The following is a 22,261-nucleotide window of genomic DNA, read 5'->3' as shown; positions in this document are numbered from 1 at the left end:
AATGCCCACCCAGTCCAAATCAGGCTAAAAGACCCCACCACTTTTCCTTGTCAAAGGCAATATCCCTTAAGGCCTGAAGCTCATAAAGGATTAAAGGATATTGTTAAATATTTAAAAGCTCAAGGCTTAGTAAAGAAATGCAGCAGTCCCTGCAACACCCCAATTCTAGGAGTACAAAAACCAAACAGTCAGTGGAGACTAGTGCAAGATCTTAGACTTATCAATGAGCAGTAATTCCTCTATATCCAGTTGTACCCAACCCCTATACCCTGCTCTCTCAAATACCAGAGGAAGCAGAATGGTTCACTGTTCTGGACCTCAAGGATGCCTTCTTCTATATTCCCCTGCAGTGACTCCCAGTTTCTTTTTGCCTTTGAGGATCCCACAGACCACACGTCCCAACTTACGTGGACAGTCGTGCCCCAAGGGTTTAGGGATCGCCCTCATCTGTTTGGTCAGGCACTGGCCCAAGATCCAGGCTACTTCTCAAGTCCAGGCACTCTGGTCCTTCAGTACGTGGATGATTTACTTTTGGCTACCAGTTTGGAAGCCTCACGCCTGCAGGCTACTCTAGATCTCTTGAACTTTCTAGCTAATCAAGGGTACAAGGTGTCTAGGCTGAAGGCCCAGCTTTGCCTATAGCAGGTCAAACATCTAGGTCTAATCTTAGCCAGAGGGACCAGGGCCCTCAGCAAGGAACAAATACAGCCTATACTGGCTTATCCTCACCCTAAGACATTAAAACAGTTGCGAGGGTTCCCTGGAATCACCAGCTTTTGCTGACTATGGATCCCCAGATACAGCGAGATAGCCAGGCCCCTCTATACTCTAATCAAGGAGAGAAACAGAGAGACAAAAAGTCAAAGAAAGAAGTAGAAAGAGAGGAAGAAACAGACAAAGAGGGAGTCAGAAAGAGAGACAAAGGAGAAGTCAAAGAGAAAGAAAGATGGAAGTAGTAAAGAAAAAACAGTGTACCCTATTCCTTTAAAAGCCAGGGTAAATTTAAAACCTATAATTGATAATTGAAGGTCTTCCCTGTAACCCTATAACACTCCAATACCACCTTGTTGTCAGTGTAAACAAGGGTGTAGCCCGAAAGCACTGAGGCCACTGACAATCTGTAGCCTTCCTATCAAAAATTCTTAACGCAGCAGGTTTCCTAACAGGACATCTAAATCTTAATTACCATACAAAGGTCCAACCAGATCTAGGAGGAACTCCCTTCAGGACAGGACGATAGATGGTTCCTCCCAGGTGATTAAGGGAAAAAAGACACAATGGGTATTCAGTAAGAGAAAAGGAAACTCTTATAGAAGCAGAGTTAAGAAAATTGCCTAATAATTGGTCTGCTCAAACGTGTGAGCTGTTTGCACTCAGCCAAACCTTAAAGTACTTACAGAATCAGGAAGGAGTCATCTATACCAATTTTAAGTCAATATGGACTGAATGAGGTCTTATTAATAGCAAAGAAAAATTAAAATCCCAAACTTACAAGGTTTTCAACTAAAGTAAAGTTCACTAAAAATTAACAGTGTAACATGTATTATCCTACTGCCACACACTCCCAAGGGATTTCTCAGACAATTTGCAGGAAGTGATGAAATCTATCCTTACTCTACAATCCCAAATAGACTCTATGGCAGCAGTGACTCTCCAAAACCACCAAGGCCTAGACCTCCTCACTGCTGAGTAAAGAGGACTCTGCACCTTCTTAGGGGAAGAGTGTTGTTTTTAAACTAACCAGTAAGGGATAGTAGAAGATGCCACCTAGCATTTACAAGAAAAGGCTTCTGAAATCAGACAATGCCTTTCAAACTCTTATAACAACCTCTGGAGTTGGGCAACATGGCTTCTCCCCTTTCTAGGTCCCATGGTAGCCATCTTGCTGCTACTCGCCTTTGGACCCTGTATTTTTAACCTTCTTGTCAAATTTGTTTCCTCTAGAATTGAGGCCATCAAGCTCAATTGATGGTCTTACAAATGGAACCCCAAATGAGCTCAACTAACAACTTCTACCGAGGACCCCTGGACCGACGTGCTGGCCCTTCCACTGGCCTAAAGAGCTCCCCTCTGGAGGACACTACAACTGCAGGGCCCCTTCTTCACCCCATCCAGCAGGAAGTAGCTAGAGCAGTCATCGGCCAAATTGCCAACAGCAGTTGGGGTGTCCTGTTTAGAGGGGGGATTGAGAGGTGACAACATGCTAGCAGCCCTTGCTCGCTCTCAGCATCTCCTCGGCCTCAGTGTCTGCTCTGGCTGTGCTTGAGGAGCCCTTCAGCCTGCCAGTGTGTTATGGGGGCCCCTACCTGGGGCTGGCCAAGACCAGAGCTGACTCCCTCTGCTCTTGGGGAGGTATGGAGGGAGAGGCACGGGTGGGAGCTGGGGCTGCACACGGCACTCATGGGCCAGAGCTGGTTCCAGGTGGGCATGGGCTCGGCAGGCCCTGCACTGGGCATGGCCAGCCAGCACCTGCTGGGCTTGATCAGGGGATGAGCTCCTTCTGGACTGCCAGAGTGCCCAGGCTAGGTGCGGCAAAGTCCCACGGTGACTGCCATTGAGAGGTGAAGCCATCTGGGCTTCTGGGTCAGGTAGGGACCTGGAGAATTTTTCTGTCTAGCTAAAGGTTTGTAAATGCACCAACCAGCACTCTGTGTCTAGCTAAAGGTTTGTAAATGCACCAGTCAGCACTCTGTGTCTAGCTAAAGGTTTGTAAATGCAACAATCAGCACTCTGTGTCTAGCTAATTGGGTAGCAGACTTGAAGAACTTTTGTGTCTTGCTAAAGGATTGTAAATGCACCAATCAGCACTCTGCATCTAGCTAAAGGTTCGTAAATACACCAATCAGCACTCTGTCAAAACGGACCAATCAGCTCTCTGTAAAATGGACCAATCAGCTCTCTGTAAAATGGACCAATCAGTAGGATGTGGGAGGGGCTAGATAAGGGATTAAAAGCAGGCCACCCCAGCCAGCAGCCGGCAACCTGCTCGGTTCCCCTTCCATGCTGTGGAAGCTTTGTTCTTTCCTTTTTGCAATAAATCTTGCTGATGCTCACTCTTTGGGTCCACACCGCCTTTATGAGCTGTAACACTCACAATGAAGGTCTGCAGCTTCACTCCTGAAGGCAGTGAGATCACGAACCCACTGGGAGGGACGAACAACTCCGGATGAGAGGAACGAACAACTCTGGATGCACCACCTTTATGAACTGTAATACTCACCGCGAAGGTCTGCAGCTTCACTCCTGAGGCCAGCGAGACCACGAACCCACCGAAAGGAACGAACAACTCCAGACACACCTCCTTTAAGAGCTGTAACACTCATCACGAAGGTCTGCAGCTTCACTCCTGAAGTCAGCGAGACCACAAACCCACCAGAAGGAAGAAACTCCGGAAACATCTGAACATCTGAAGGAACAAACTCCAGACACATCATCTTTAAGAACTGTAACACTCACCGCAAGGGTCCGCGGCTTCATTATTGAAGTCAGCGAGACCAAGAACCCACCAATTCCGGACACACTGGGATGTTAAAGTTTATTGTCTATGTGAACTCTGAAGTTATCCAAGATGGTGGGTAGAACTAGAGGGAATAGGAAGTGCCAACATCTTTAACAAGTGAGAAAAAAAGTGTCCAGAGAAGAGAATGAGAAGAGAATGAGAGAAGGATTATACTTTTTTTTTTTTTTTAAGATGGAGTTTTGCTCTTGTTCCCTAGAGCTGGAGTGCAATGGCACGATCTCAGCTCACAGCAACCTCCGCCTCCTGGGTTCAAGCGACTCCCCTGTCTCAGCCTCCCAAGTAGCTGGGATTACAGGCATGCACCACCATGCCCGGCTAATTTTGTATTTTTAGTAGAGATGGGGTTTCTCCATGTTGCTCAGGCTGGTCTCAAACTCCTGACCTCAGGTGATCTGCCCACCTTGGCCTCCCAATGTGCTGGGATTACAGGCGTGGACCACCATGCCTGGCCAATTATACTTTTAGTAACTATGACTATCAGAAAGAATATAAGTATAAAAATCCTCAGTGAGATATACTATTCTCTCAATACCCAAGAGGCAGGCTTCTAAAGGGGACCCCTAGAATGTCCATCAGTGGGACAGGAAGAAGGCAAAATCCTGCCCTGTCTCCCTTGGACCTGGCTAGATACTGCTTTTACCACCCAAAGAGTCACCCTCCTGACCTGAGAGCTAGCAAGAGGCCAATACTCACAGAACCAACACCACCCCTCTGTCAGCAGAAAGCAGTTACAGAAGACTGACCTTCATCCATTTTTCCTCAAAGATTTGGGGTCTTGGGCTCTTGAGGAGGGAAATGTTACAGGTAGTTAGATGGGCATGAGTGGGGCAGGAGAGGGCTCTTCTCCCCGACCCACTAGGAATGTCAGGTGGTGGCTGGACAATTATCATATTGCCTCTCTAAAAATGATAATTCAGCAGTTGTGCCAGGCAAAGACAATCTCCTGTTGATTCACAGCTTTTAAAGTGTTAATTAAATTCAGGCACCAAGGAGAAGCAAAAAAGGCTTCCAATAAAATCTCAGGTATTGGGCGATTGAGCCCAGGCATGCACATTGATATGGTTTGGCTCTGTGTCCCCACCCAAATCTCATCTTGTAGCTCCCATAATTCCCATGTGTTGTGGGAGAGACCCAGTGGGAGATAACTGAATCATGAGGGTGGGTCTTTCCCATGCTGTTCTCAAGATAGTGAATAAGTCTCACAAGAGCTGATGGTTTTAAAATTGGGAGTTTCCCTGCACAAGCTCTCTCTTTGTCTGCGGCCATCCATGTAAGAGGTGACTTGCTCCTCCTTGCCTTCTGCCATGATTGTGAGGCCTCCCCAGGCATGTGGATCTGTAAGTTTCTTCCCAGTCTCAGGTATGTCTTTATCAGCAGTGTGAAAACAGACTAATACACACATTAAGAGGCAAAATGGTGGAGTATGACCTTACTGGGGCACTCCACCAGAAAAGGAAAGAAAGCCTCAGATGGGCATGTGTACAATTTTCCAAACACACTGTGTGTGCTCAATTCCCAAGGGTAAGAAGGGCACTGTGCATGCAGGCAGCCCACCCTAAGGGAAGAATCACGAGAAAGGGGCACAAGATGCCAGTTTATAAAGTCTTAGGATCATGGTTAAACAGGGCACTTATTCTTCAAGTTGCTCACTTGGATCTCTTCCAAATGCACTTTTCTTTCTTTCCTCCTGCTCTAAAGCTTTTTAATAAACTTCTCCTCCTGCAAAAAGAATATAAGAATATAAGTATTGGGGTAGAAGCTGCCCTAGCAAATAAGGAATATGCCAAATCTTACCCTAAATCTCTAGTAGACAGTGAGTCAAAAAACAAGCTCTACTTAAGACTTCATTAAAAGCATTGTCTGCAGGGAATCACAGTTTTTAGTTAAAGATATTAACGAGAATTTATGTAATACAAAATTGGGCACCAGAAGCACCAAACAAAAATTGGGGAAGAAAAGGAAGAAATATTTAGGTTTAGGAGAAAGGAAGTCCTAAACAGCACAAAGATGAAAAACTTTTCTTTTTAATGACCAGAGAGGCTTATATTTGGGCACTTGCCAAGAGTGACAGGAATGTGGGGTATAATAGAATTAGTAGACCTCAAAGTATTTTTTAAAAAACCATCCTAGTAGCCTCTCTGGCTGGAGAATATTATAGTCAAAATCAATTGTGCTTTCAAGGAATTCTGAGTTTTAATTACTAGAAAATTTCAGTAGCAATATGTCATACCTACTAGGTTAATATCCAAATTCAGCTTTATACACACATTCATTTTGGAAACCAGTATTATTCACATTATTTCTGTAAAGAATTTAACCTTGCCCCAAAAGGCCCCAAGATAATTTGTCTTTGACCTCAGCTTCTAGGATGTAATCTCTAAGGTCTCTGCTCATGGGCCTTGAGCTAGCCATGTAGTAATAATGGGATTTAGAATGGGGGCTTTGGGTCATGCCTGGAGGGACAGGAGACAAAAGAATGAGATCAGCCATATGGAAAATCAATCATGCCCCTATCACAGAGGCCCAATTAAAACTCTGAATATCAAGGCTCACATGAGCTTCCCTGGTTGGCAGTGCTACACCTGTATTGTCATACATCAATGCCAGGAGACTAACAGATTGATTCTGAGGGGAAAAGACAACAGAAGCTCTGCATTTGATAACTCCCCAGACTTCACGTTATGCACTTCTTCCCTTGGCTGATTTTAATATGTACTCTTTTCCTGTAATAAACTGTAAGTGTGAGTATAACATCTTTCAGTGAGTTATTTGAGTCCTTCTAAGAAATTATTGAACCTAAGGGTGATCTTGGGAACCCCTACACTTGCAGTCAATGTCAAAAGTGCGGGCAGTCTCATGGGGACTATGCTCTTTAACACCATTATTTGACCTAAACTCTTCACATATTGCAAAGGGTTCTCTCTAAATCTATTTGTTCACAGGGAATAAAAATGATTTGAAAAGAATCCAATACTTGACATTAGGTGAAACTATTGTGTCTGGAATTGGTGGGTTCTTAGTCTCACTGACTTCAAGAATGAAGCTGCGGACCCTCGCGGTGAGTGTTACAGTTCTTAAAGATGGTGTGTCTGGAGTTTCTTCTTACTGGTGGGTTCGTGGTCTCGCTGACTTCAGGAGTGAAGCTGCAGACCTTCACGGTGAGTGTTACAGCTCTTAAAGGCGGCACATCTGGAATTGTTCGTTCCTTCCAGTGGGTTCATGGTCTCGCTAGCTTCAGGAGTGAAGCTGCAGACCTTCACAGTGACTGTTACAGCTCATAAAGGTGGCGCAGACCCAAAGAGTGAGGAGCAGCAAGATTTATTGCAAAGAGCGAAAGAACAAAGCTTCCACATGTGGAAGGGGACCCAAGTGGGTTGCCACTGCTGGCTCAGGCAGCCTGCTTTTATTCCCTTATCTGACCCCTCCCATATCCTGCTGATTGGTCCATTTTACAGACAGCTGATTGGTCTGTTTTGACAGGGTGCTGATTGGTGCATTTACAATCCCTGAGCTAGACACAGAGTGCTGATTGGTGCATTTACAATCCTCTAGCTAGACATAAAAGTTCTCCAAGTCCCCTCCAGATTAGCTAGATACAGAGTGCTGATTGGTGCAACCACAAACCCCGAGCTAGACACAGAGTGCTGACTGGTGCACATACAATCCTCCAGCTAGACATAAAAGTTCTCCAAGTCCCCACCCGGCTCAGGAGCCCAGCTGGCTTGGTCTAGTGGATCCTGTGCCGGGGCCGTGGGTGGAGCTGCCCACCAGTCCCGCACTGCGCACCCGCACTCCTCAGCCCTTGGGCGGTAGATGGGACCAGGAGCCCTGGAGCAGGGGGCAGTGCCCGTCGGGGAGGCTCGGGCCGTGCGGGAGCCCACGGTGGTGGTGGGGAGGGGGCTCGGGCATGGCAGGCTGCAGGTCCTGAGCCCTGCCCCACGGAGGGGCAGCTGAAGCCCGGCGAGAATTCAACTGTGGCGCAGGCAGGCCGGCAGTGCTGGGGGACCCAGCACACCCTCCACAGCTGCTGGCCTGGGTGCTAAGCCCCTCACTGCCCGGGGCCAGTGGCGCTGGCCGGCCACTCCGAGTGCAGGGCCCGCCGAGCCTGTGCCCACCGGGAACTCGCACTGGCCTGCGAGGGCCGCACGCAACCTCGGTTCCCACCCACACTTCTCCCTCCGCACCTCCCTGCAAGCAGAGGGAGCCAGATCCAGCCTTGGCCAGCCCAGAGAGGGGCTCCCACAGTGCAGCAGTGGGCTGAAGGGCTCCTCAAGCGTGGCCAGAGTGGGCGCTGAGGCCGAGAAGGCGCCAAGAGCGAGTGAGGGCTGCCAGCACACTGTCACCTCTCACTATTACTGAATAGTAACTAGTCTACTGAACTACTAATGGCCATCTGCTTCCACAAATCCCTCTTAACAGTGTAGAAGTATCAACAATTAACCACTAAGAAAAGCACTGTTGGGTTTTAATCTGGATAATATAGACATTTACTGTGTCACTGGACAGAAACGTATTTCCCTTTACTGAATAATAGCTTGTTCCAGGTAACTGGGAAATGCCACTGTACCTCAGTGAAATGTAATTAAGCCCAAATAATGAATACTATATAACAATTTTAATTCAATTTTTAAGTTTTATCTTATTTTAATTGACAAAGAATAACTGCACAGTATATTTATGTGGTGCAATGTGATGTTTGGATAGATGCTGACATTGCAGAATGATGAAATCAAGCAACTAACATATTCATCACCTCACATACTTAACATTTTAAATTTTTTTATGGCAAGAACATTTAAAATCTAATCCTACAGTTACTATACTTAATAAATGAATTCTATTATTGCAGTTATTGACATCACAACATAGAAGAGTATCAAACTTCTCATTGCCAAACACTACTAAAAAGACTTTATAACAGGTCTCCATATAAACTTCAACAAAATATATTTCAGAGTGAAGATATTTACAGATACATTCACTCAGAAATGTCTTAAAAATACAATGTATAAAATACAAAACTTGTAGCTGAATGAGAACTTGGGAAACAAAGGAATACTCTTAATATTCTGTCAATTAGCATTTCAGGGATGACATTAAAAAGAGTGTTTTCAATCTTTCAAGCAAAAACTTAAAACTTTTAAAACTTCCGTTGTACAGTTTAGTTAAAAGCTGAGCCAAGAAAATCAGAGAGATTACAAGTAGGACCCTGCCCAAGTTATTTAACCTCATTGTGCCTCAGTTTCATCACTGGTAAAAATAATAATAATAGTAATAGTACATTATACAGAATTGTGTGATTTAAATGTGAATGCAGATAAACAGTATAAGGCTTAGCAGATAGTAAATACCTAATAATAGGTAGCTATTTTTAGTAAAATATCATTGTCTAGGGATAATATATCAATTCAACCTATTTAATTTGATGCTTTCTGCATTCAGGTAATACACCACATTTAGATGCTACCAAAATAAACTAACTATAAAAGTCTAATATATTTGTTTCTACAGACATATAGGCTTACCCTAAACAAAAAATATTTTTAAAAGATATTTAAATCATTATGGGCCGGGCACAGTGGCTCATGCCTGTAATCCCAGCACTTTGGGAGGCCGAGGCGTTCAAGACCAGCCTGACCAACATGGCGAAATGCCATCTCTACTAAAAATACAAAAATTAGCCAGGCATGGTGGTGCGTGCCTGTAGTCTCAGCTACTCGGGAGGCTGAGGCAGGAGAATTGCTTGAACCCAGGAGGCGGAGCTTACAGTGAGCCCAGATTGCGCCACACTGCACTCCAGCCTGGGCAACAGAGCGAGACTCTGTCTGAAAAAAAAAAAAAGAAAGTCTACCTCATGTTTAAAGGTTTTTTGTTTTGTTTTTTTTAATTTTGTCTTAGATGCCTAAAAGGCTGCCACCCTGTCCAACTGAATTAATTAGTGTTCCTCATTCCTTAATGTTTAAAGTATTTTTAAAATATGAGGCCTGCTAGAGTACCTGATGATGCAAAAATCATAAAAAGAAATTAATAAGGTCACATGCCCCAAACTGACAATAACAATATTCAGTGACTTCACCTGTAGTGAATGCATAGTCTATGAACCTTTTCCATGCAAGGTAATAAATTTCTTTGGTATATTTAGATATGCCTAACTTAATTATCTTAAGAACATCATTTAATATTTTATCTCTCTGACACTCAGGCATAACTTAATATATCATACCATAAATTTGGATGAGGTGGATGAGGATAGTAACTTATATTAGTTTCATAATGTCAAAGGAAGAAAAATGGATCATTTCCTTAGAAACTATTTAAACTATGAATGACTACAAAGAAGGTCATCTGAAGTATTTTTCTCATGCCTCCATATATCTTAAGAGGCTGAATATATCCAGATCTATTACTACCATCAAATTAGAAGGATTTATATCTGATTCAGTTAATTATGGATGCCTTACAACTACTAATATTTAAACACTGAATTGTTTCACAATTCACCTTAAAGTGAACTATTTTAAGAGCCTTTAAAATCATTGGGTATAATAATAATTTCTGATATAGAATACTGTTTGAAATCAAATGGGTTATAGATTTTAAAATATGTTTTCATTATACTGACTTTATATCAAAATGGCACTTGTAATAAAAACTTACAATATTTATTTCCACAATACATTGGCCATTACCTAAGAAACCTCTACTGCTGCAAATATTAAGCAGGGAAAAAAAAAAGAATGTGGTCATTAATTATTCTGTTAAACACTGAGAAAATACACCTATTACAGCTTCTTGTATAATCACTTGCCATTTAAGAAACTATGTATCAAACTCCTTTGGCTCTTCCCATGAGAGGTACTTAGGAGGCTCAATTTTTTTTTTCATTTTATACAGGATTAAGCAGAGCTTAGCCCAACTCAGAATCAAAATTCTTTAGGAAACCAAAAGCTGAGAATATTCCTTATTCAAAAGTGAAATTCCATTGTCAGGGAAATCACTAATACCAACTATCAAGGGAAAATGTCTCATTTCTATTGCAGGATCAGCTAAAGTGAAACTGCTTCTTTAGTTGCTAGGAAACAACCAACTCATTATATGCCATTATCAGAAGCCTAGAGAAGAAAACTGGCATCTGCTTCACATTTGGGGATACTGAAGATTGAACTAAAAGCACTAAAACTGCTGCCAAAATCCCTGGTCTCCAGGGTTTACACTATGACCACAGCAGGTGCTGACATCACCCTAGCCTTTGAAGTTTTTCTTTCTGTGGCTCTTTTTCTAATAACTAAAATTCGTTTTTTCAATATCACATATTTTAAAACACAAAGATTCTAAGAAAAGACTTTTCTCATTTGCATTAAACTAATTATATCTATGTTCAGGAGCACAATTCAGTAGGAAAAAAATACTAATCAGGAATCTTAACAAATACTAGAAAAATTTAAAATTATCAGTTATTCATTGAGTGAAATGTATTAGATGTTTACGCCTATAATTATTAAAGTCAAAACAGAAAATAAAAGGAAATTGTTTCAAATATCAGGAGAATAAAAAGGAATACATACTGATAAATCTAATACTCAAAATAACATCCTAGCATATATCTGCCTATTTTTCCTAATAGATCCTAAAGTTTAACTTTAAAAAATATATATATCCTGACATGCTTTTTTCCCAAGGCATCACAAAATGCATTCATGAACATATACCATATTTATTCATCAATCTTTTCCCTTCCTTCTAGCAGATGAGGTTATGAGGACATATGGTGAAATTATGCAGATTACCGAACAGTGGCCAGTTGATACCAAGAGACTTCATGTATCCTGAAAACTAAGTTATCCTTCAGAAGAAGGTGCAGAGGTGGGTAAAGGCATTGACAAACCATCTTCCTTCATGAAATTACAAGGAACAATTCTGGAAAGACTGCCCCATCCTGGTATAATTCTTCACCCCACCTCCTACTCTAATGTTCGCCTCATTTCTACTACTCACGAGCCTGCCACTCCGGGCTAAATATATTCCCTTAGTATTACCTCAAACCCTTATTCTCAAGCAATTCAGCTCCACTGCATCATTATGTTTGCCTTCTCCCAACCTGACTCTTACCCACCTTCCTGTGTTTTTTACAAAACATCACTTCCATCTAGGGTTGCCAGATTTATCAAATAATAGTACAATTGACCCTTGAACAACACAGAGCTTAGAAATACTGATCCCCTCACAGTCAAAAATAGCATATAACTTTTGACTACCAAAAACCTTTACTAATACCCTGCTGTTGATCAGAAGCCTTAACAATAGCATAGTCAGTCATTACCACATATTTTGTGTTATAGTATATTCTGTATTCTTACAATAAAGTAAGCTAGAGAAAAGAAAATGTTATTAAGGAAGAGAAAATATATTTACCATTCATTAAGTGGAAGTGGATCACCAGAAAAGTCTTCATCCTCGTGATCTTCACATTGAGTAGGCTGAGGAAAAGGAGGAAGAGGTGGGACTGGTCTTGCTGTCTTAGGGGTGGCAGTGACAAACTTCTTTGGCTCTTCCCATGAGAAGTACTTAGGGGGCTCAGTATTAGTGTATGGAAATACATCGTAATTTCTGTCTGACTTTTTTTTCTCTAAAGATGTTTCTATATGGTACCAATCCTTCTTCCTCTGTTTGCTTTAGTTTCAGTGCCCGCATCATAGAAGTGTCCATGTCATAAAAGCCAAAAGCAGTCTTGAATAATCAAAACCCTTATGTCGTGTTGTCTAATGTCAATTTGTTTTCTGGCACAGTTTCTTCTACTCATTCTTCCTCATCATCTGGCACTGGTTCAGAAGCACTCATCTCCAACAAGTTGTCTCCTGTTAATTCCTCTGGTGTGGTGTCTACAAGGTCTTGAATTTCTCTGAGGTTCATATCTTGAAACCCTTCATCCCTCATCTTTTATGCCATATCCACAATCTCTTTCATGATTTTCCTGATTGACTCTGTCATAAATTCTGTGAAGTCATGAACAACATTTGGACACAGTTTTTCTCCAGCGGTAATTTCTTTTGGGCTTGATAGCTTTAACAGCTTTTTCATGATTTTTTCTCTACCAGGGTTCTCTTCCATAGCACTGACAATCCTTTCCATAGAGTATCCTGCATAATGAGCCTTAAAGGTCCTCACAACCCCCTGATCTAGAGGATACATTAAAGATGTTGTGTTTGAGGGCAAGACCACTTCAGCACCTTTCATGTTGAACTCATACGGTTCTGGGTGGCCAGGGGCATTGTCCAATATCGAAAGAATTTGAAAGGCAGTCCCTTATTTGTAAGGTACTTCCTGACTTCAAGGAAAACACATCAGTGGACCCAATCCAGAAAAGGGGTTATCACTAAATTTTATTGTTGTCCAACCCAAAGACTGGCAGCTGGTGTTTATCTTTTCCCTTTGAGGCTCAGAGGTTAGCAGCTTTATAGATAAGGGCAGCCCTGATCATAAACCTAATTGCACTGGCACAAAATAATAGGGTTAGCCTATCCCTTCCTGTCTTAAATCCTGGTGCTCACTTCTCTTTCTAATAAATGTCCTCTGTGGCATTTTTTTTTTCCAGAATGAGTCAATTCCACCTGCCTTAAAAACCTGTTCAAAGCATGGCACTGGTACAAAAATAGACACATAGACCAATGAAACAGAATAGAGAGCCCAGAAATAAGGCCACACACCTACAACTATCTGATCTTTAACAATGCTGACAAAAAAAAAATGAGGAAAGGACTTCCTATTCAATAAGTGGTGCTGGGGTAACTGGCTAGCCATATGCAGAAGATTCAGACTGGACCCCTTCCTTATATGATATGTAAAAATCAACTCAAGATGGATTAAAGACTTAAATGTGAAACCCAAAACTATCAAAACCCTGGAAGATAACCTAGGCAATACCATCCTGGACATAGGAATGGCAAAGATTTCATGACGAAGATGTCAACAGCAATCGCAACAAATGCAAAAATTGACAGGTGGATCTAATTAAACTTAAAAGCTTCTGCACAGCAAAAGAAACTATCAACAGAGTAGACAGACAACCTACAGAATGAGAGAAAATATTCACAAACTATGCATCTGACAAAGGTCTAATATCCAGCATCTGTAAGGAACTTAAACAAATTTACAACAAAAAAAAACTCCATTAAAAAGTGGGGAAAGGACATGAACAGACACTTATCAAAAGAAGACATATGTGTAGCCAACAAGCATATGAATAAAAGCTCAACATCACTGATCATTAGAGAAATGCAAATCAAAACCACAATGAGACAGTATCTCACACCAGTCAGAATGGCTGTTATTAAAATGTCAAAAAATAACTGATGCTGGCAAGGTTGGGGAGAAAAGGGAACACTTATTATACACTGTTGATGGGAGTGTAAATTAGCTCAACCATTGTGGAAAGCAGTGTCGTGATTCTTCAAAGAGCTAAATAAAACTACCATTCAACCCAACAATCCCATTACTGGGTATATACCCTAAGGAATATAAATCATTCCACCATAAAGACACACGCACATGTATGTTCCCTGCAGCACTACTCACAATAGCAAAGGCACAGAATCAACCTAAATGCCTATCAATGGTAGACTGAATAAAGAAAAGATGGTACATATACACCATGGAATACAATGCAGCCATTAAAAAAATGAGATCAGGTCTCTTCCAGGAACATGGATGGAGCTGTAGGCCACTATCCTTAGCAACCTAATGCCAGAACAGAAAACCAAATACCACATGTTTTCACTTACAAGTAGGAGCTAAATGATGAGAACACATGGACACAAAGAGGGGAACAACAGACACTGGGGCCTACTTGAGGGTGGAGGGCAGGAGGAGGGAGAGGAAAAGAAAAATAATTATTGGGTACTAGGCTTAGTACCTGGGTGATGAAATAATCTGTACAACAAACCCCCCTGAAATGAGTTAACCTATATAACAAACCCGTATCTGAACCCCTGAACCTAAAAGTTTAAAAAAAAAAAAAAAAAAAAAAAAAAGACCTGTTTAGGCAGATAGCCTTTCTCCTCAATGACTTTCTTTTTTTTTTTTTTTTTCTTTTTTTTTTCTTTGAGATGGAGTCTCACACTGTTGCCCGGGCTGGAGTGCAATGGTGCAATCTCAGCTCACTGCAACCTCCTCAGCCTTCTAGGTTCAAGCGATTCTCCTGCCTCAGCCTCCCGAGTAGCTGGGATTACAGGCGCCCACCACCACACCTGGCTAACTTTTTGTATTTTTAGTAGAGACGGGGTTTCACTATGTTGGCCAGGCTGGTCTCAAACTCCTGACTTCATGATCTGCCCACTTCGGCCTGCCAAAGTGCTGGGATTACAGGCGTGAACCACTGCGCCCGGCCCAATGATTTTCTTAATGATGTCCACAAACTTATCTGCTGCCTCTTGGCTGGCAGAAACTGCCTCTCCTGTTACACTGATTTTTTTTTTTAAGGGAAACCTCTTCCTAAAATTATCAAACCATCCTTTACTGGCATTAAATTCTCCACCTTCAGATTCTTCAGCTGTCTTTTGCTTTAAGTTGTTATATAATGACCTCATTTTTTTCTTGAATAATATTAGAGTCTACAGGCATGCTTTACTGTAGCAATCCTGCACTCATATATAAGCTGCATTTTCAACACAAAGTAAAAAGGAATTTGGCAAAACGTGCAAGGTTTTCATGTCTGATAACGTAGCTGCAGCAACAACTTCACAAATTTTCTTATCTTTTCTCACAATGGTCCTTAGGTTGGATTCATTTATCTTGAAATGGCAAGCAACTGCAGCTGCAGATTTCATTCTATGGTACATATCAAGCAATTCAACCTTTTTTTTTTTTAATGTTGTGATTTTCCTCTACTTCTTCAGAGCCTTCCAGCATCACTAGTGGCACTTTACATGGTCCTATGGTGTTATTCAAGGTTCATGGTATTATGTTAAACACAATGAAAAATACGTGAAAACTGTAAGATATAACTTTTGACTGTAATAATTGATTGGAGAAATGAACTGCTCACGCAGAGATCATTAGCACACAGCATTTTAAGTGGATACTCACAACACTTGAGTTCACCACAACAGCAACAGGAGGTAGCTAACAAAATTATCACAGCAGTACAGTATGTAGTACAGTGAATTTTATGCAGTTATATCTTAGTACTACATCTGTACATTTGTTTACATTTCTCTTGACTGCTAATGGTACCATGCATAGTCTGTAAATTTTGTATGCATAAGTTTTGATAAATTTTAACTTTTATAATAGATTTGTGTATACTTTAGGTAGTACATGATAAAATACACTAGTATCAACATATATTTTATGCATTCATGACATATGTAATGTTTTATTAATTTTTTGATATTTCTAAGATACATGGTTCATCTGCAAGTTTTTTCAAGTTGTTCCAAATGTGCAAAAAATTTTCCAACGTGGTTAACTGAAAAAAATCCTCATATAAGTGTACTCACACAGTTCAAACACAGTTATACAGGAAACTCAAAGTCATTTATGCCTGAATATGAGATACACAATGGATTTTTTTTTTTTGAAACAGGGTATCACTCTGTTGCCCAGGCTGGCATGCAGCAGCATGATCACCACTCACTTCAATCTCAAATTCCTAGGCTCAACCAGTCCTCCCATCTCAGCCTCCCAAACAGCAAGACTACAGGTACATGCAACCATACCCAGCAGTTTTTTATTTTTTGTAGAGATAGAGTCTTGCGATGTTGCACATGTCGGTCTCAAACTCTTGGCCTCAAGTGATCTTCCTACCTTGGTCTTCCAAAGCACTGGGATTACAGGTGTGAGCCACAGTGCCCAGCCATACTGAATAATATTTTAGTATGGGCAGATCCCAAGTGCTCACTTCAGCAGCACATATACTAAAATTGAAATGATACAGGGAAAATTAGCATGGCCCCTGCACAAGGATGACACATAAATTTGTGAAGCATTCCATGTTTTTATGAAAAGCAATAGCAAACGCTGGCGAGGATATGGAGAAAAGGCAGATCCCAAATTATTCATTGTGTGTCTGATGCTCAAACTTAACTGGGCATCCTACATATTACCTGGCAACCCTGCTCCCAATGTGTGATACCTTGATCCTTGACATTTTTATTGCTTTACTAGAGACCTGATTTTCCTCACATAACCTCATTTCCAAATTCTTTTATTTTTTAGAAAAGCCTAAGTTTTCTAATATCCTTCCTTCTCTGAACACAACCAATTTATTTATCCATCACTTTTCACACCTTTTCTTCCACCAGCTACTGAATTGCTTCTTCCTCATTCCAGGTGGTTTTCATATTTGATCTCTCCAATTTTACCCCGTCTCCTGATCCCTCTTGACTACCTGTCCTTCTTGAAACCAGGACTTCAGTGTTCCACTCATTAATTCCCTGGATATTTTTCTCCTTTGGACTTTCTGCCATACCAGTTACTAATCCTAGATCTAACAAAAGGTTTACCCATGTCACCTTGTGGGCTTCAAAGAGTTACTGAAAACAGTCATAAAAACTTGGCAAAAGTAAAAATTTTGATATTCAGCATCCAGTAGGCCTTTGCTGCTACACAGGGGTCCTATCATTCATCTCCTCATCTCTCTTTTTTTTAATTCCTCTAAAAGCAGTTAAAAAGAACCGCCTCTGTATCATTGTATGCCTATGCCTGATTTTAGACCCACCAGCATTACAGTCACCTGGAATAATCTAATTAAAATGTGAATTCCTTGGCCATACCTGGGACCTACTGAATAAAAATCTTCAAGTGGGAGAGTGGAATAGAAAGCCTATAAATTTGAATTTTAAATCAGTTCTCCATGTAATTTTCATGAACACTAAAAACTGTGCATCACTGCTCTATTGAATAAATGCACCATCTTTTCCCATCTACTGGGAAGAATACCTTTTGTTAACCTCTTTTTAGTGTCAGGTAGGATGGGATTACTTTATCTGCCCTTTTTTTCTATTCCAAACACAAATTTGGAAGAACTTCTTTGTCAAAAATAACTTACCTCTCTGACCTTTAATCCTATTCCCTTTTGCCTTTTCATAATTTTTTAAAACAATCCTCTCATTTTCTATAATTTTCACTGCCTCTTCACTGAATCCTTTTACCTTGTAAAAGGTATGGCTGTCCTCTTTAAGAAATAAAAAAGGCTTTAATTTGATATACCATTCCTCCTTAAGCTACCATCCTATTTTCCTTTCCTTTCCCTCACCCAGCCTCCAAATTCTTGAATGGCCTATTTTAGAATACAATACTCTCTATGTAGGTAGAATACACCTCTACCTACATAGTATTGTTACAAATGTATTCTTAAATCCCTATAATCTTTTTTAACTCCCTGTTCTAGTTAAGGTTTACAAATTTCCACCTAACATCTATTATTCCCTTGCCCTATCTCAATCCTTATTCTCCCTGACCTATCATTCTTAAAACTCTCCACACCAGTGATTCCCAAACTTGTCCACAGACTGGAATCAGGTGGACAGTTCCGAAAGTGATAATGCCTGGGTCACATGCCCAGGATTTCTAATTTAATTGGTCTGAGGTGTGAGCTGAAATTTGAAAATTGTTTAAAATCCCTAGATGATTCTAATATACAGATATGTTGGAAAATCATTGCCCCAAACCTTTAAGCTTCATGACATTAGTATCCTTAGATTTTTCCTACCTTTTGAACTACTTCTTTTCCTGTTTACTAACTCCTTTTCCTCCCACTAAATCGCACACCTCCAAATATGAATGTTAACCAAAGAGAAGTCCTCAATTCATTACTGTCCCTCACTATAATCAATATTAATTCAAGCCATGACAGAAGAGGTGTCTCAGGGATAATGCTGGTAACAATGTTGATACCTATTATAACATCAACAAATCTAATACACCACTAATTATAAGATGCATCATTATTTTGTGTAGCACTAAACGAAAAAAACACCTAAGATAAATTGGGGTCTAATAGGAGAATCCTACAAAAACCTAGGATCCCAAAGGACTACATCATCTTAAACCAAAGATAAATAATATATAAATCCACAATTTCGAAAGAAATCTCTCAACTTGGGCCATGGCAGAGGGGAGAAAACACCTCCTCAACAACAGGAACCACCAGTTGGTATACACGCAGCTTTCCAATCTGTATTCATACCACCAGAGTGGTCCCCAAAACTTCCAACAGATAATTAAATTGAAAGTGCCTCAAGTTAAAGCATTCCAGGTGACTGCAGAAACAATACAAAACCTCTCTGAAAGGACCCCACCTCAATACAGGGATAAAGCAATGCTGAAAAGCCATCAATTGCAAAATGCATCTTAATTCAAGATAAGTTAAAATGTGAAAAAAAAAGTATATCCAGATAAAATAAAATAATAACAAAACTCATGTACATGACACTAGGTTTCCTAAGCATATGACACATAATTACTCATTTAATCCCCATGATGAGGTAACTACCATCAACCCCATTTACAGATGAGAAAACAAAAGCTCAGAGAAGTTTCTGCCCAAGGTCACACAGCTATTAGATATTGAAAATGGAATAAATTCAGATAGATGTGACTTCAGAGTCCATGCCCTTAGCTATTGAGCTATGGATGTAATTCTGGAAAGCATCAATATTTAAGGGATAGGCAAGAAAAATGACCCAAAGATAACAAGGAAATTATGAAAACTGCCAGAGAAAAAAACATCTCACTCACAGAACAACTAAAGAAACTACTACTATGGTAGTAGCAGTTGAAGGCCAGAGGACAGTGGAACATCATTTAAGACTTGAATTTAAAATGTCAACTCAAAATTCTATATGCAGTGAAAATAAGGAGGGAAAAATAAAGACATTTCCAATAAATAAAAGTTGAGAAAATTCATGACCAGCAGACCCACACCATAAAAAAAAAAACTAAAGGAAGGTTTTTAAGATAAAGAAAAACAGTACCAGATTAAACTCAGATCTAAAGAAAAATTGAAAAGTACTGAAATAGCAAGTGTGTAAGTAAATAAAAAAATTGTTTTGGTGGCCGGGCGTGGTGGCTCACGCCTGTAGTCCTAGCAGTCTGGGAAGCCGAGGCGGGCAGATCACGAGGTCAGGAGGTTGAGACCATCCTAGCCAACATGGTGAAACCCCGTCTCTACTAAAAATACAAAAATTAGCTGGTGGTGGCCTGTAATCCCAGCTACTCGGGAGGCTGAGGCAGGAGAATTGCTTGAACCAAGGAGGCGGAAGTTGCAGTGAGCCTAGATTGTGCCACTGAGCTACAGCCTAGTGACAGAGTGAGACCCTGTCTCACAAAATAAAAAAGATTGTTTTATTAACTAGCTTAAAAGATGACTAAATAAGTTTTATAGCACTGTATGTGAGATTTATAATGGATTATAGTTAAAATATATCACAATAAAATACAGGAGATGGTGAATGGTACTCTATTGTTACAAGGTGCTATAGTTTGGATAGATGTCTCTCCAAACCTCATGATGAAATTGTATCTCCAGTGTTGGAGGTGGAATCTAGTGGGAGGTGCTTGGGTCATGGAAGAGGATCCCTCATAAACAGCTTGGTGCCATCCTTATAGTAATGAGAGTTCTCACTCTGTTAGTTTCTACAAGAGCTCGTTGTCAAAAAAAAAAAAAAAAAAAACCTAGCATCTCCTCCCCGCCTCGCTTCCTCTCTCTTGTCATGTGATCTCTGCATATACTGGCTCTCCTCTGCCTTCCACCATAGAGCAGCCTGAAACCTTCACCAGAAGCAGATGTTGGTGCCATGCTTCTTGTACAGTCTGTAGAACCATGAGCCAAATAAACCTCTTTTCTTTATAAATTACCCAGCCTCAGGTATTCCTTTATAGCAACACTAAATGGACTGAGACACAGCATTCTTAACTTCATATTAAATAGCACAATATTAACTTTTCTTTAAGAAGACTGTGATAAGAAAACATATTATAATCCCTAAAGCAGTCATAGAATAATAATACCAAGAGGGATAGATAGCTAAGGAGCTAATGGAGAATTTAAATGGAATTCAAGAAACATTTCATTTATTCAAAGAACGTAAGAAAAAAGAAAAAACAAATGAAACATATAAGGAAAAAATCAAAATGGTAGACTGAAACCCAACCATTAATAATTATACTAAATGTAAATAAACTAAGCATTCCAATTAAAAGGCAAAGATTATCAAACTCAATAAAATAGTAAGATACAACTAAATGTTGAAATCAAGAGACTCACTTTAAATATAATGAAATAGAAGGTTAAAAGTAAAATAATTTAAAAATTCCATTAAATTGTATACATAAAAAAAGCAAATGTGGCTATATTAGTATCAGATAAAGCAGACTTCAATATGAGGAATTTACCGGAGATATAGAGGAGTATTTCATAACAACAAAAGGGCAAATTCACCACGAATACATAACAATTCAAAACATATGAGAGTATAACAGAACTCCAAAATATATTAAGTAAAAATTGAAATAGAGGGAGAAATGGGCAAATATACAATCATACCTGGAGATGTTAACACTCCTCTCTCATTAATTTATACAGTAACTAGACAAACAAATCAGTAAAGTTACAAAAAAATTTGAACAACTCTGTCAACCAACCTGACCTAAATCATATTTACAGAACATTAACCAAAATAATTTAAAAATGCAGTCATTCCAAAAGCATATGAAATATTCACAAAGATGGATCACATGCTGGTGCTGGTCCACAAAAAGAAAATCTCAAAACATTTTAACACTGAAATGTTACAGAGTGTATTCTCTAGCCAAAACAAAATTACACTAGAAATCAATGCCATTAAGTTATTAAGAAGATCTTCCAATGTTCAGATATTAAACAACATACCAAAAATATCTGTAGGCAAAAGAAGGAAATTAGAAACTACTTTTAACTGAATGACAATGAAAACACCAACGTATCAGAATTGTGAAAGTTTAAGCAACGCCTAAGAGATAAATTTATAGCCTTAGCTGCTTGTATTTAAAAAAAATTTAAATCAATTATTTAACTGTCTACCTTAAGAGCTAGAAAAAGAAGGGTATATTAGCCTGATATAAATGAAAGGAAGGAAATAATAATGACAAAAGCAGAAACAATGAAATAAGAAACAAACATACGATAGAAAAATGTCTAAGGGTGAAAAGTTGGTTTTTTGAAAAAAAAAGTAAAGTTTATAAACATCTGGCAAGAACAATCAAGAATAAAAGAGAAAAATAAACAAATTACTAACATTAGAAATAAGGAACACTGCTACATCCCATATCCATATAAAAACACAAGAAAATATTATGAACAAATATGTGTACATTATACAATTAAAGTAAAAGAAGTAAATTCCTATAAAACACAATTTAACATAATTAAAACAAGATAAAATTCAAAATCTGAATAGAATTAGTCGTCAAAAATGTTCTCCCAACCCAAAACAAAACAAAGCATGCCAAGCCTGGGTTTCACTAATAAATTCCATCAAATACCAACATTTAAACCAAAGCTAATAAATTTTTTACACAAGATATTTCACAAAACAGAAGAGGAAAGTACTTTCCAACTTACTTTTTGAGGCCAGGCTAACTCTCATATAACACTTGAAAAAAATATTACAAGAAAAATAAATTACAAACCAATATTCTTCACAAACACTAATGCAAAAGTCTAACAAAATATCTGCACTAGCAAATTCAATCCAGCAATGTAGT

The 22,261-nt window shown here is 39.7% G+C and overlaps 1 protein-coding gene and 1 non-coding gene across 3 annotated transcripts in view; one reads left to right on the top strand and one right to left on the bottom strand.

The window, feature by feature from the left end:
• Positions 1 to 22,261, bottom strand: part of NUBPL (nucleotide binding protein like) — a 254,576-nt gene that overhangs the window by 153,013 nt on the left and 79,302 nt on the right. The window lies entirely within an intron of this gene.
• LOC115836245 lies at positions 16,408 to 16,514 on the top strand. Its single transcript, XR_004031209.1, has one exon. It is a non-coding gene; the product is annotated as a U6 spliceosomal RNA (small nuclear RNA).

This window comes from Nomascus leucogenys, chromosome 1a, assembly GCF_006542625.1.
Source record: "Nomascus leucogenys isolate Asia chromosome 1a, Asia_NLE_v1, whole genome shotgun sequence".
NCBI lineage: Eukaryota > Metazoa > Chordata > Mammalia > Primates > Hylobatidae > Nomascus > Nomascus leucogenys.
The sequence above is the reverse complement of the archived record's forward strand: the minus strand, read 5'-3'. Positions and strand labels throughout refer to the sequence as shown.